The following is a 12,679-nucleotide window of genomic DNA, read 5'->3' on the forward strand; positions in this document are numbered from 1 at the left end:
GCCACCGCTCGCAGCCTACTGATTTGGCTTTGGCGGGAAGATGTGCAATCACATTGGGAACATTGCTAGCCCACTGCCTTATTTCAAAACCACCAGATGCTAATAATGCACTCATTTTGTCAATGAGTTTTTTAGCCTGATGCTGAGACTGAAGAGATTGTAAACAATTGTCCACATAGAAGGACTGCTGGACAGACTCCACTACATCTTCATTGCCTTCACTGTTGTCTCTGACATGTCTCTGGAGGGCATAAGTAGCACAGCATGGACTACAGGTGGTCCCAAATGGTAATACTCGCCATTCATAGATGTCTGGGTTACGATCTCTTTCCATGTCTCTCCAGAGAAAGCAGAGCAATGGCTGGTCTTCAGGTAACAGTCTGATCTGGTGAAACATGGCTCGTATGTCTCCACTTATCGCAACGGTATACTCTCTGAACCTGAGCAGGACTCCCAGCAGTGGTGGACCAAGAGTGGGACCAGGGAGTAGATTGTCATTTAGGCTCATTTGATTTTAGGTGAAAGAGCAATTGAAGACTACCCGGGCTTTGTCATTGTGCAGCACAATGTGGTGAGGAACGTACCATGAATTACCGGAATTGACACCTTCTGGGTTGGTTATTCGCTCTGCATAACCTGCCTTCTCAAGCTTGTGTATCTCGTTGTCATACACGTTCGCCAGATCAGGATTATTAACTAGGTGACGTTCTGTAGCTCTTAAAAGAGCCATGACAGCGTTTGGTGGTGCTTGGAGTTTAGTCGCGTCTCGCTTATGAAGTAATGGGGTAGCATAGCGGGTTGCACCATCAACTGTAACATGCACCGTTTTCTCCTCCAACATTGCAAGTGCAGCTTTGTCTTGTCTGGAACGGACTACTTCTTTCTCGTTTCTCAGTGGCAGTAGGTCAAGCTGCCACAACCGCTCAACATGTTGACGTAACTCTTGCATGGGAGGAAGGAATGTGGTGTGAAGGCATGAGCTTACATTTGAGGGTTGCTGGAGAAAGGTTGTTGGCCCTTGAACTGTCCAGCCAAGAAGAGTGTGTACTGCTACAGGGCTACCAAGCGGTCCCATACGGATTGGGCAGTTTGGTGTGATCAGCTGTGGATAATCTGATCCTATAAGTAGCAAAGGCTGCACTTTAGTGAAACCTTTCAACGGGATGTCCCTTAAGTGACCATATCTTCCTTTCAGTGAGTTCACAGGACAAGACTGTTCAGCCAGATTGAGCTCTTCAGCTGTAAATGCCCTTTGGATTTGATGTTTCACATTTGGGTGTGATATCGCAGATACCTCAAAGGAGACTGCATTTCCTCTTAGCTGAACGAGATCTTGTCTTATTGTTCTGAGAGTCAAAGTTTCTTCTGATCCTTTCAAGCCCAGTTGTTTGACTGCTGCTGGCAGGATAATTGTTCTTTCCGAACCATCATCTAACACAGCATGTGTATCCATGAACCTTTTACCACTGCGAAGTCGTACTGGGACAACTTTCAACATCACTCTGCCTGAATGACTGGCCTGATCCAAGTAAACTTGAGAAGTGGTTGTGCTCACTGTGAGTATGCTCTGGTTTTCCGCAGCCACGGCAACTTCATGCAGAACAGGCAGGTGGAGTCCTCCACAGGTAGAGCAAGTTTTCTTGAGCGTCCAGCTGTCCTGTTTGTGACCTTGTCCACATCTCCAGCATTTATTATGCTCTTTAATCCAGCTTCCTCTTTGTGTGTGGCTCAACTTGCAAAAGGCTGCACAAGCATTGAGATAATGCTCATGGTTGTTGCAGTAGGGACAAAAGGGCTTAAAGCGATCCCGCTTTTTAGCTGTAGTTGCCATTTTAGTGTCTGTGAGGGAGCTGGAGGGCAAATTGATGGTTTTATGTTGTTCACTGCCTGTGAGAATTGTGGCTGCCTTGGCTTTGGGATAAGAAAGAGGTTTCTGCTCTCGCCGATAGGGCTCTGTATGCGCTGGCCCTGTTACACGCCTAGATATTTGAATGGCCTGGGCCTTCCTTTCCAGCCACTCAGCAAATTCAGGCAGAGTGTAAGTCCTGGAACTGCCGCTCACAATTATATGCTTGTTGAGACAGTGCTCTATGAATGAGTCTCTATAGCTGACAGGCAGTTTGGTCAGTAGAGTGTCAACGTGGGAGCCACACTGCAGTTCGTATCTAGAGGGTCCATCCATTGTGTTCAACATGCCCACCAGTGTGTTAACAGCTGCCGCAAAATCCTCAAATCCCTGCGCATCACCTGGTTGAATAGCTGGTGCATTGAGGATAGCTCTCAACTCGCTCTGAATTAACTGTCTTGGTTGACCGTATCTCTGTTCAAGAGCCTGCATGGCACTGGTGTAAGGAAATGGGCTGTTAACATATCTCTTAGCTACCTGATAAGCAGTGGGTAGAGGTAGATGATCCAAAAGCACTTGATATTTATAGTCCTCTGTTAGATGCCTGTGTGGACCAAGGATGCTGTCCAGTCCTTTCTTGAGCATAAGGAAATCACTCTCTTTCCCAGAAGAGAAGACTGACAGTTTTGGTTTGGGTATGCCATAGGAGGAGGCAATGGCCATTTCCATAAGTCCAGGTGCCACAGGATTGACAGGATAATAATACTGTGGTTGTGGTCCAGGGCAAGGAGGTGGAGGACGAGGCAGTGGTTGATAAGGGCGTTGAGGATGCATCACTGCTTGCGCTGGTACAGGAGGAACTGGAGCTGGCCCTATATGCTGGTACTGTGGCCGCAGTGAGGCTGGCGCAGATGGTACAGCAACTGGCTGACGTTGGGGTTGCACATAAAAATGCTTAGGCTGTACAACAGCTGATTGATGCGGTGGCTGTATGCGGGCTGGTGCAGGGTGAACTGGAGTCGGCTGATGCTGTGGCTGTACCCAAGGATAGGCAGGCTGAACAGGCTGAGCAGCCGTGGGGGGCCATGAGTCTGATCGTCGGAGTTTGGCACATGGTCTCTGAGGCTGTGGCCCAGGCAGGGAAGATACACAAGCTATATTAGGTGGATGCAGGCTCGGTTGCGACTGCAGCTGCATGGAGGGCTCGTGGTAAAGTGTTTCCTCATATTGTGGAGACGATGCTACAGTCATAGAGGGTTCTAATCCAGTGTTACTTAGTTCAATGTGAGGAAGACTCTCATAGTGTCCGTAAGCAGGAGATCTAGATTCAAAAGATACCTGTCTAGCACTGTCCATTCTGATTTGAAGCTCTCTCATCTCACTGCTTAAATCTTTCCAGCGGGCCTCTAAGTGATGAAGCTTTACATTTTCAAAGTCTCTGTCCCTGGGAGCAGGAGTGCCCTGGCTTGTATAGGATGTTCCTGCAGCGACCTCGGCTGGTTAAGAATGAACATGACGTGGAAGTGGATAATCAAGCACATAATCCTCCAAGTAGGTAGGCACCCGCCGGGTACGACTTGGACGAGGATCTGGCACTTGTTCTCCCTCGTAGTAATCTCTGGATGTAGCCATAGCGCAGCTGATGTCCCGCTCCGGCTCGAAGGACCAATTTTGTGGGATATTCTGCGCGCAGTGGGATGGTTGGAACTCAACTGGCCTAATTCTTCGGTTAGAAAGAACTGCAGCTACTCCAGAGTGAACTTGTCCATTCTCAATATTTATTAAGCCACAAAGGTGCAAGTCGTAGACAGGTTTGCGTGGATATACATATAAAAGTTGTTTCTGTGAGAGTACAAAATAAGGATGATAAATATAAATTATAACATGATATGACAGAATATACACAAATAGTACCTGTATACATATACATAGAGAGGTTAAAGTTGAATTAAGTTAAAGTAAACCGTATTGAAATATATATACTCTAAATGCAGACTGCAGAGAGGTGTCAGATTACAAAGTGTGTGCGCTGCTCTAGCACTCCCATACGCTCTTTGTACCATTATTAATATGCCGATAAGAAAAATATTTGAATCAACATGACAAGCAACTCCCTTTCCCATATGAATAAACATCGTTAACAAATATAACATGATGACTCAGTGAATACGCGCAAGCACTGCGCCTGATTGTATGTATATTGAAACAATAATATTTCTGAGGTAAAATAAACTGAATCATGCGCTGACACTCTCTAAAGACCATCTACAAGGACATTAAATATCTTTACTTACGTAGTTATGAACGCACAGTAATACTACACAAAGAAGAAAGACTTTTAGAAACGAAACAATGCCATGAAAACTCCGTGCGCTGGATGCTGCCTAATGAAACTTTTTGCTCATACATCAGACAAGTCTGAACAAGTTCGACTCGCGCATGCGTGCGGTGGGGAATTTTGTACACGTAAAGAGAAGGCAAAATATGCGTTGTTTGTGGAAAAATTATCTTAAGTTAAAAAGTTTTTCTTAAATATCTGTGGCGTCGTCGAGTGGCGAGCTTCGTGATTGCATCATTAGAAAATTGCGTTTTATGAGTCCAAAAGATGGAATACATTTTCCCAAGAGATCGGTTCCGTACGCATTACAAACCGAACCATTCCGGTGGTCGGACCATTTTTCCTGCCGACCAAAATCCGCGCTGGAGCGAACACCACAGTATTGCGCAACATCAACTTGCAAATGTAATGAAAGCGGAACGAAAGTCATTATTTTGTGCTTTACGGACCATTTATCAATTCGGACAAATATCAGTGCAGCGCGATCCGATCTTGAAGCAACACCGTTACTACATAAGAAATCCAGTAAACAAAGCATTTGAATTCGCCACTTAAGTAATAACATCGCTACGAGATCTAGTGAGAAGCGTTACAATTTCTCCATTATTAACTGATCAAACAGCGCTGATGTGGAAACCAGGAGAAACATTGTTCCATGAATGAACTAGTTATAGGTTTTAAGTCCACAGATCATTCACCATGGATTTAATGTAGTAACACTAACTTGTAACCATGGAAGTTTGGCAGAAAAATTAAAATGCTTTCAAGTACGTCACACATCTTTTTCCAGCAGTTCAAAACTCAAATGTTATATGTTATTTAAATTTTATTTTTAATGTGATGACCAAAACATTATTTGTTCATCCTTCAAAGATTACCCCCATTTATAAAACTAAAAGTTTCAAGATGTAGGAAAACTCACAATTATTTAAAAATATTTTTTCTATTAATAAATAGGAAATTTCTATGGCATTTCTTTATTTTTGCTGTATCGAAAACGTACCGAACTGTGACACCACTGTATCGTATCAAAACAAACCGTGAATTTTGTGAACCGTTACACCCCTATTAAAAATATAAAATAACAATAAAGACTTTGAATAATAAATGACTATTGAATAATATTTTATTATTTAAAAAAGTTTAGGAGTCTTTAAATCAATAATGTCTCATATCTTTATGTACTAGTAATTCTATACAATAATAGGTCAAATGCAGCAAGTCAAAAGACCAACTGGACCTTCTTTACCAGTTTGCACACATTTCTTTGAAGGATTGCAAAAATATCGTCTGAATATCGATATCGAGATATTGAAAAAAAATATCGAGATATTCATTTTTGTCAATATCTCCCACCCCTAGCTGCGGGAACTCCTCTCTTCGCGCTCATGGTTACAAAGCACTCCACCCAGGCCATAGGCCACTTCTTGGGTTTAATGGTTGTTCTTAACAGCCAGCCAGCCAGCCAGCCGAGTATCAGTAGCATTTCCACTGTTCTGACCAGCCGGGGTCACCAGCATGTGGCATTTCAAACAATTCAACAGTGAATATTTTTGCTAAGCAAATGCTGCAATTGATTTAAAGCTTCGAAAAATTTGTTTGCTTCGCAAAATGATTCACTGTGTCGAAGCGTTCTAAACACTACACAATGGTGACCCCTGCTGGTGAGAACAGTGGAAATGCAACAGATACTCAGGCCAAACATACATTAAAGGTGTCATATAATGCCATTTTTGTACAAGTTAATATGAATCTTTAGGGTCTTAATGAATACTTTGTAATATACTTTTATTAAAACTTCTCATTTGTATTGTAAGAAAACACTGATTTTACCTGGTCAAAAACAGCTCTGTTTTCAGCATGCCGTTTCAGTGCATATGCCTTTAAATGATAATGAGTTTTGCTCACTCCGCCCCTCTGTTCTTTGGGGCGTTTTGGCACTGCACGTGGAGTGTTGCCTTGACAACAGTTGAGGTGCAACCGTGCCAATTTGAACCGGAGTCGGACCCGGAACAAGATAACAACCCGAAGAAGTTCGACAATTAAGGCTCGAACAGGACGTTTCTGAATGGTTGGTTAACCTAATGTCACTTTGATCTATTTTTGTATCTACTGGCAGGGTAGAGTAGTGAGATACAGACCCTATGTGTTTACTGATGTATAGGTAACGTTACATAGAAAACATGCCGTAATATACCCTGAGTGTAAACATTAGCTGCATTCATCGTGAAGCCTGCAAGCGATTTGCAAAGATTAATATTTAAAGGTTAATAAAACGTTACACTCACTTCTTCTGGATGTGGAGCAGGAACACGAATAGTTGGTACTGATTCTTTTTTCAGGACCAGCTTCTTAGCAAAACCAGATTTACACTGACGCTCGTTTATAAAGCAGTCTGGTGATAAATGATTATCACAAACATAAAACATTTACGTTGATCGTTGGGAATATTCCCTTCAAAAATAAAACTCAGCCACTGCGTTTTCAGCAGTTTGAATTTAGGAACATTAAAATGACTGCTGTGTTCCTTATTACACCCAAGAACAGAACACCACAATCGCTTAGACGCCATTCTGCTCCAGTGTATCAACAATGGCGGACTACGATGACGGCTCGCTCAGGGCGGGTCTGTGTTGAAACGCTGCTGTCAATTATCAATCGTGGGAGGGGCGTCCAATCTAGTGACGTCACAAGATCGAACGGCTCAATTTGAGGCAGGGGAAAACATATAAGCAGATTAAAACAGAAACACTGGATGGATTTTTATAATTATATGATTGTTGTGTACAGGCACTGCCAACACACATTTCAGTACAATCAACTTGTAAAAGTGCGTACCATTATATGACCCCTTTAAACAACCTTTTACAAACCCATTGCAAATGCTTTCTTGAAAGTAAAATCTCAAAAACGAGTGGGTGGGGTATGGCACTGCAGGGGAGAGGAGAGGAGAGGGGGGAACTGTCATCGCCAGTGGCCCATGCATATCGACTGTCACTAAAAATCAATGGTAAAACGTGAGGAAATACTAGATTTTTTTATAGCAGGCAAAGTTAAAGTCTAATGAAATACACCTGCCCTACTACAGTAATCGTAATTCTATTTAAAAAATAATGTACATGTATAATTATAATGTCATTATAAAATATATAGTTGTTTATATACACACTAGGCTATAAATCTATATATTTGAAAATAATTAATTTTCCGCTTAAAAAAAGATGAACGGGCCCCCTGAACCCATGGTCCAGATGGACAGTGAAGCAAGCATACAATTGAGGTAGGCCTATAACGTTATACCGGTAGGCTCTTATCAAAATATCTAAAATTTGAATAACGAGTGCTTATTTAACAAAAGGCAAGTAAAACGGTCAGGATTACGTTTTAGACTTAGACACACACACACACACACACACACACACACACACACACACACACACACACACACACACACACACACACACACACACACACACACACACACACACACACACACACACACACACACACACACACACACATACCTCTGAAGGGATAGAAAAGTCCTTTGGACTTACCGCATTACTCGCAAGACGTAGCCTAACTAAAATTGGTTGTTAACAAGGCCGAAGTCCACCATTCTCCAGAAAAATGTTTTCTGCACACATTTAATTTAGATGTGTCCGTGGTTGATGGCCAACCGCCCGGAGCCAGAGTCTAGCCCTGGCAGCATCGCGGGGAAACATATTCAAACCAAACACTTGCGTCCCACGATTGGCTCTCTCATCTACTACGCGATATCACAGTTTGACATGTCTGTCTTGGAAAAGGTCCAAGTGGTGTCATGAATAATTAAGAGCCAGTGTCTTCTCATAGGATATGAAAACTCAGTCTCATTAATAATTATGAGACACCGATGACTCATCAAAGCACTTACAGTGCTCTGCCGCGTCACACTCACAGCCTGTGACGTGGACAAGATGAAACCCAAGGTCTTTTTAGCTTGGTCGCTAATTTATAAGCATAATTTCTCACCTCACAGGTATCTAATTTGGAATAGCAGAGATATATTATGTAAGAACAAGTCACTCTTTTTTGAGAATCGGGTACGCAATCAGATTCTGCTGGTGGACCAGCTTTTCAATGGAGAGGTCCGACTTTTCTCCTATAGAGAGTTTTTATCAACATATAACATTCCAGTTACCCCAAGAGAATTTGCAATTGTATTTGATGTCATTCCATCAGGAATAACCATGCTTTTTAGATATACTTCTATCTCCCTCCCCGATGTGGCTGAATCACCAGTTGGAAAAATCGGTTGTTCCCAACTTCCTCGAAATAATAAGAACATTTGTGCTTTATTTCAGAAAGAAATTGTTTCCATTCCAAATGTTACATTTTATTGGAACAAATTTGTAAATGATATTGACTGGAAAAAGGTTTGGATGATTCCTCCCAGATACTTGATAGTGAACAAGGTGAAAGAAGTATCATTCAGAATAATTCACAGATATTACCCTGCTAATCATTATATGGTTAAACTTAAAAGAGACATCTATACAAAATGTTATTTTTGTGAAGACTACCCAGAAACTGTTTTGCACCTCTTTTGGTATTGCTCACACACCAGAACTTTTTGGCGAAACCTCAGCAGATTCATCATTGACCATATAACCATATGTATAAAGAATTTGGCTTATTGTGGAAGAATGTTGTATTTTGCTTTTATAGAAGCTAAAGTAAAGAAAAGATGTACTTCATTATAAATGTATTAATTCTTTTGGCAAAATTTCACATTCATAAATGTAAATTCAGTGTTACAAAAATTAATTTTGTACTTTTTCTCCATTAAGTTGTTCATTATATTAATCTGATTTCTGGCTCCAACAACAAAAAGGCAGCTAAAACTGTCAACTTATGGTCTTCTTTCTTCTTGTAATGGTCTATAAGCCTCCCCTGGCAAACTGTATTTTTTTTTTTTTTTTTTTGCTTTTTGTTATATGTTTGCATATTGTCATGTATATGTTGATAATTGAATATTAATATAAAAAAATAATAAAAAAATATTTTAACTTTTGATTTTAATAATGTTAGCAAATGTTAAGATTAATAAATGCTGTAGAACTATTGTTCATTCTTAGTTCATATTAACTAATGTGGCTAACTATGTTATAACAAATGAAAGTATTTACCATAAAATAATGGTCTTTATAGCTTACTTATTTGTACTAAACTTAGTAACAGATACAAATTTTATATTTGTTTGAAAGCTGCAAATAGAATTGGTAGCCTATTTGTTGGAAAATTTCATAGGCTGTGCGAAATTTAACTTATAGGATGATATACAAATACTTATACACCTCACTTTTAATACTGTTATCATACTTTAAATAAAGAATGATGCTATTTAAAAAAAATAATCTGGAAGGGTTTTGTCAACTATAAATGTAGACACATTTTTCCACAGCCTTCACCCAGAAACACTGAAGAAGAGACTGTGCTATCTGTATCACATATGAAGGAACTTGTTCTTTCAGTCTTTTAAGACTTCATAGTTTTAAGACTTTACTTTAAGATTTCACAGTCTTCATCTGTGTAAATCGTTTTTTTATAATGAATGAGGCAGGATGAGGAGTCTGGGTACACAGGTACCAGACCTCTCTGGACAGAAGTGGTTGTGAGTGTCAGGATGGCCGAGTGGTCTAATGGCGCTTTTCCACTGGATGGTAGGCTCGGTACGACTCAGTACGGTTCGGCTCGCTTTGCTTTTCCACTGCGTGGTACTACTCGGCGCGGCATGGCTCGGTTCGCTTTAGCTCGGTTGCTTTTCCACTGCAGTTAGTACCGCTTCAAAGTGGGTGGGATTATGACTGATCGTTATAGTTAATCCGCTCCTCGGCAACTAACAAGAGGAATGTCTGCGGTTCTCGTCCACTGACCACGATTCAGCCATTTCTTTTTTGGAAGTTTTTTTTTCTTTAAGCAAGTCAAGCAAGTAGTTTTAAAACATTGGAGGCTGTTACTGGCTATTTAAATCTAGAGGGTTTGATGTCTCGCAAATACAGTAACGCTGGTAGTGACGATTCTGTCTGTCTGACCAATCAGTGATCTACAGTGCTTCAACGTCACATTTTAGTATCGGTACGGTACGCTTGGAACCATAGACATCATATAGATAGACGCCCTATCGACCGATACTGCCTATTGGCGCGGACGAGCCGTGGGGCCGCCATCTTAAACCGGTCACCCGCTCCGCTCAGTGTGATCTGTTTGGCAGGTGCAATGAGCTGTCAGCACATTTAATTAATCATATCTCACTGAATACCGAACTGATTTTCACGCGGGTTTTTTGCTGCAAAGGTCATGCACGTAGCTACGACACAGGACACATTGAATATTTTGTGCACAAAATACAACCAATAGTACGGTAAGGTTAAATCTTACTTGTGAAAAGTAATCCACGAGTGATGGTCCGCCGATTTGAGTAGGAATATGCTGCACAGTGCTCTGGCATCTACTGCTGCTATGCAACGCAAATAGGAGGATGACCGGTTTAAGATGGCGACCGCATTTCTTGCGCCACAGCAGCCAATAGGGCATCTAGTCTCTATATGATGTCTATGCTTGGAACCTCAACAGAGGTGGTACCATTTAAAGCGAGCCGAAGCGAGCCGTACCGTACCATGCAGTGGAAAAGCGCCACAAGTGAGCCGAGCCGTACCGTACCATGCAGTGGAAAAGCGCCAAAGCGTGCCGTACCGAACCGAACCGTACCATACCATGCAGTGGAAAAGCGCCATAAGTGAATCTGGAGATCTAGATTGATGTATCCCTTTACAGCCAACGACCAATTATAGTTTTGCTGTCAGGAATTGCTGCTATGATCATTGAATTTAGTAGTTACAGTTAGCCTATTTACATACATGTATATGAATAGCAAAAAATGTAAATAACATTTATAACATAGTTGTAATGAGCTGAGGAAAGCTGGAGAAGAAGAGGATCTAAACACAGGGTTATTTAATAAAGTAACACATAAAACAGAGAACACCGAACTCGAAGTACAAAGGAACAAAACCAGGGGATCACAGAGGCAACCATTACACTTACAACAACTGACAAAGTAACAAGTGAAACACAAGGGCTATAAATACACAGGGACAAACAAGCTTAACTAAGAAATTAGGAAACAAGAAACACCTGGGAACAATCATGAACTAATCAACAGGAAAAACTACAAAGGACTACAAAAACATGGCACAAAAAAGGAAATAATAAAAGTCCACACAAGACAAGGGAAACACAAGACAGGAATCATGACAATCGTATTCTTGCTTTTTATGTGAGGGTTCTTAGTAAAACACAAATAAAACGTTTTCTAAACACACAAAAAAGTGGGGTCAGTGTTATCACTTAATAAATAAAATCTTTCCAAAAATGTCCTTAGATGAGAGCAATGTTTTTTTTAACATGAAAATTTTTAATCCTACATTTTCAGATTTTTTTTTATTGTAACAAAAGAAAATAAAGATTTGTACATGAATATACACCTCACAACAAGTAGAAATATATACATAAGGATATGTAAAAAATAAAATAAAATAAGTCATGCTAGGTGTGAAAGAGCAATGCCTTTCCCCCCTTTTTTTATTAAATGCTTGTAAAAAAAACAAAACAAAAAAAACATCAACAACAATTATTGTCATTGTCATAACATAAAACATCAGAGTCCTTAAATCCAGATTAAGTTCCTTCAGTCTTTTAATCCAGATTAATTGCCAAGTCCTTAAACGCAGCCACTGTTCTTATAGCTTTTAAATTTTTTGAGAACTCAATAGATTCAAAATACATTTTCATTTCAAGTTTAAATCTTAAAAAAGAGGATTGAACTTGCATTTGTGAATGTGAAATTTAGCTAACAGAAAAATAAGGTTTATAAAATATATATCACTTTTCTTTTCACATTCATGAAAACCAAAAAATACATTTCTATATGTAAATTCAAAGTTAGGATTCACATAACATTTGATAAAATCACAAATGTCACACCAAAATGTCACTGTGAGAGAGCAGTTCCAAAATAAATGTAAAGAAGTTTCAGGTTTCTCTAAACAGAAAGAACAGAGGGTATTCATTCTCTCACACATTCAAGTCTTTTGAGAGAACACTTATCTGGATAAAACCTATGAATTAAGGTAATTTCTCTTATTTTGTTAGTTATCAGGTGTTTGTGAGGTAATGTCCAAACTTTTCCCCAGGGAATGTCACTTACAAAACCATTCCAGTAAGAAATTACATAATATGGCATAGAAACAGACTCTTCCTGTAACAAGACTTAAATTTAGATGAAGAAAGGCACTGTTTACCTACAACTGTCTTACACAGATCCATTGAGCGACAAAGAGATGAAAAAGAAAATCCTTTAAAAAGCATGAGAACTCCTTGTGGCACTGCATCAGCCACAATTGCAAACTCTTTTGGAGTAACAGGAATTCCATGCTTTACCAAGAACTCGA

This window comes from Siphateles boraxobius, unplaced genomic scaffold, assembly GCF_051911475.1.
Source record: "Siphateles boraxobius isolate OS27281-9 unplaced genomic scaffold, OSU_SipBor_1 8, whole genome shotgun sequence".
In the NCBI taxonomy this organism is placed as follows: domain Eukaryota; kingdom Metazoa; phylum Chordata; class Actinopteri; order Cypriniformes; family Leuciscidae; genus Siphateles; species Siphateles boraxobius.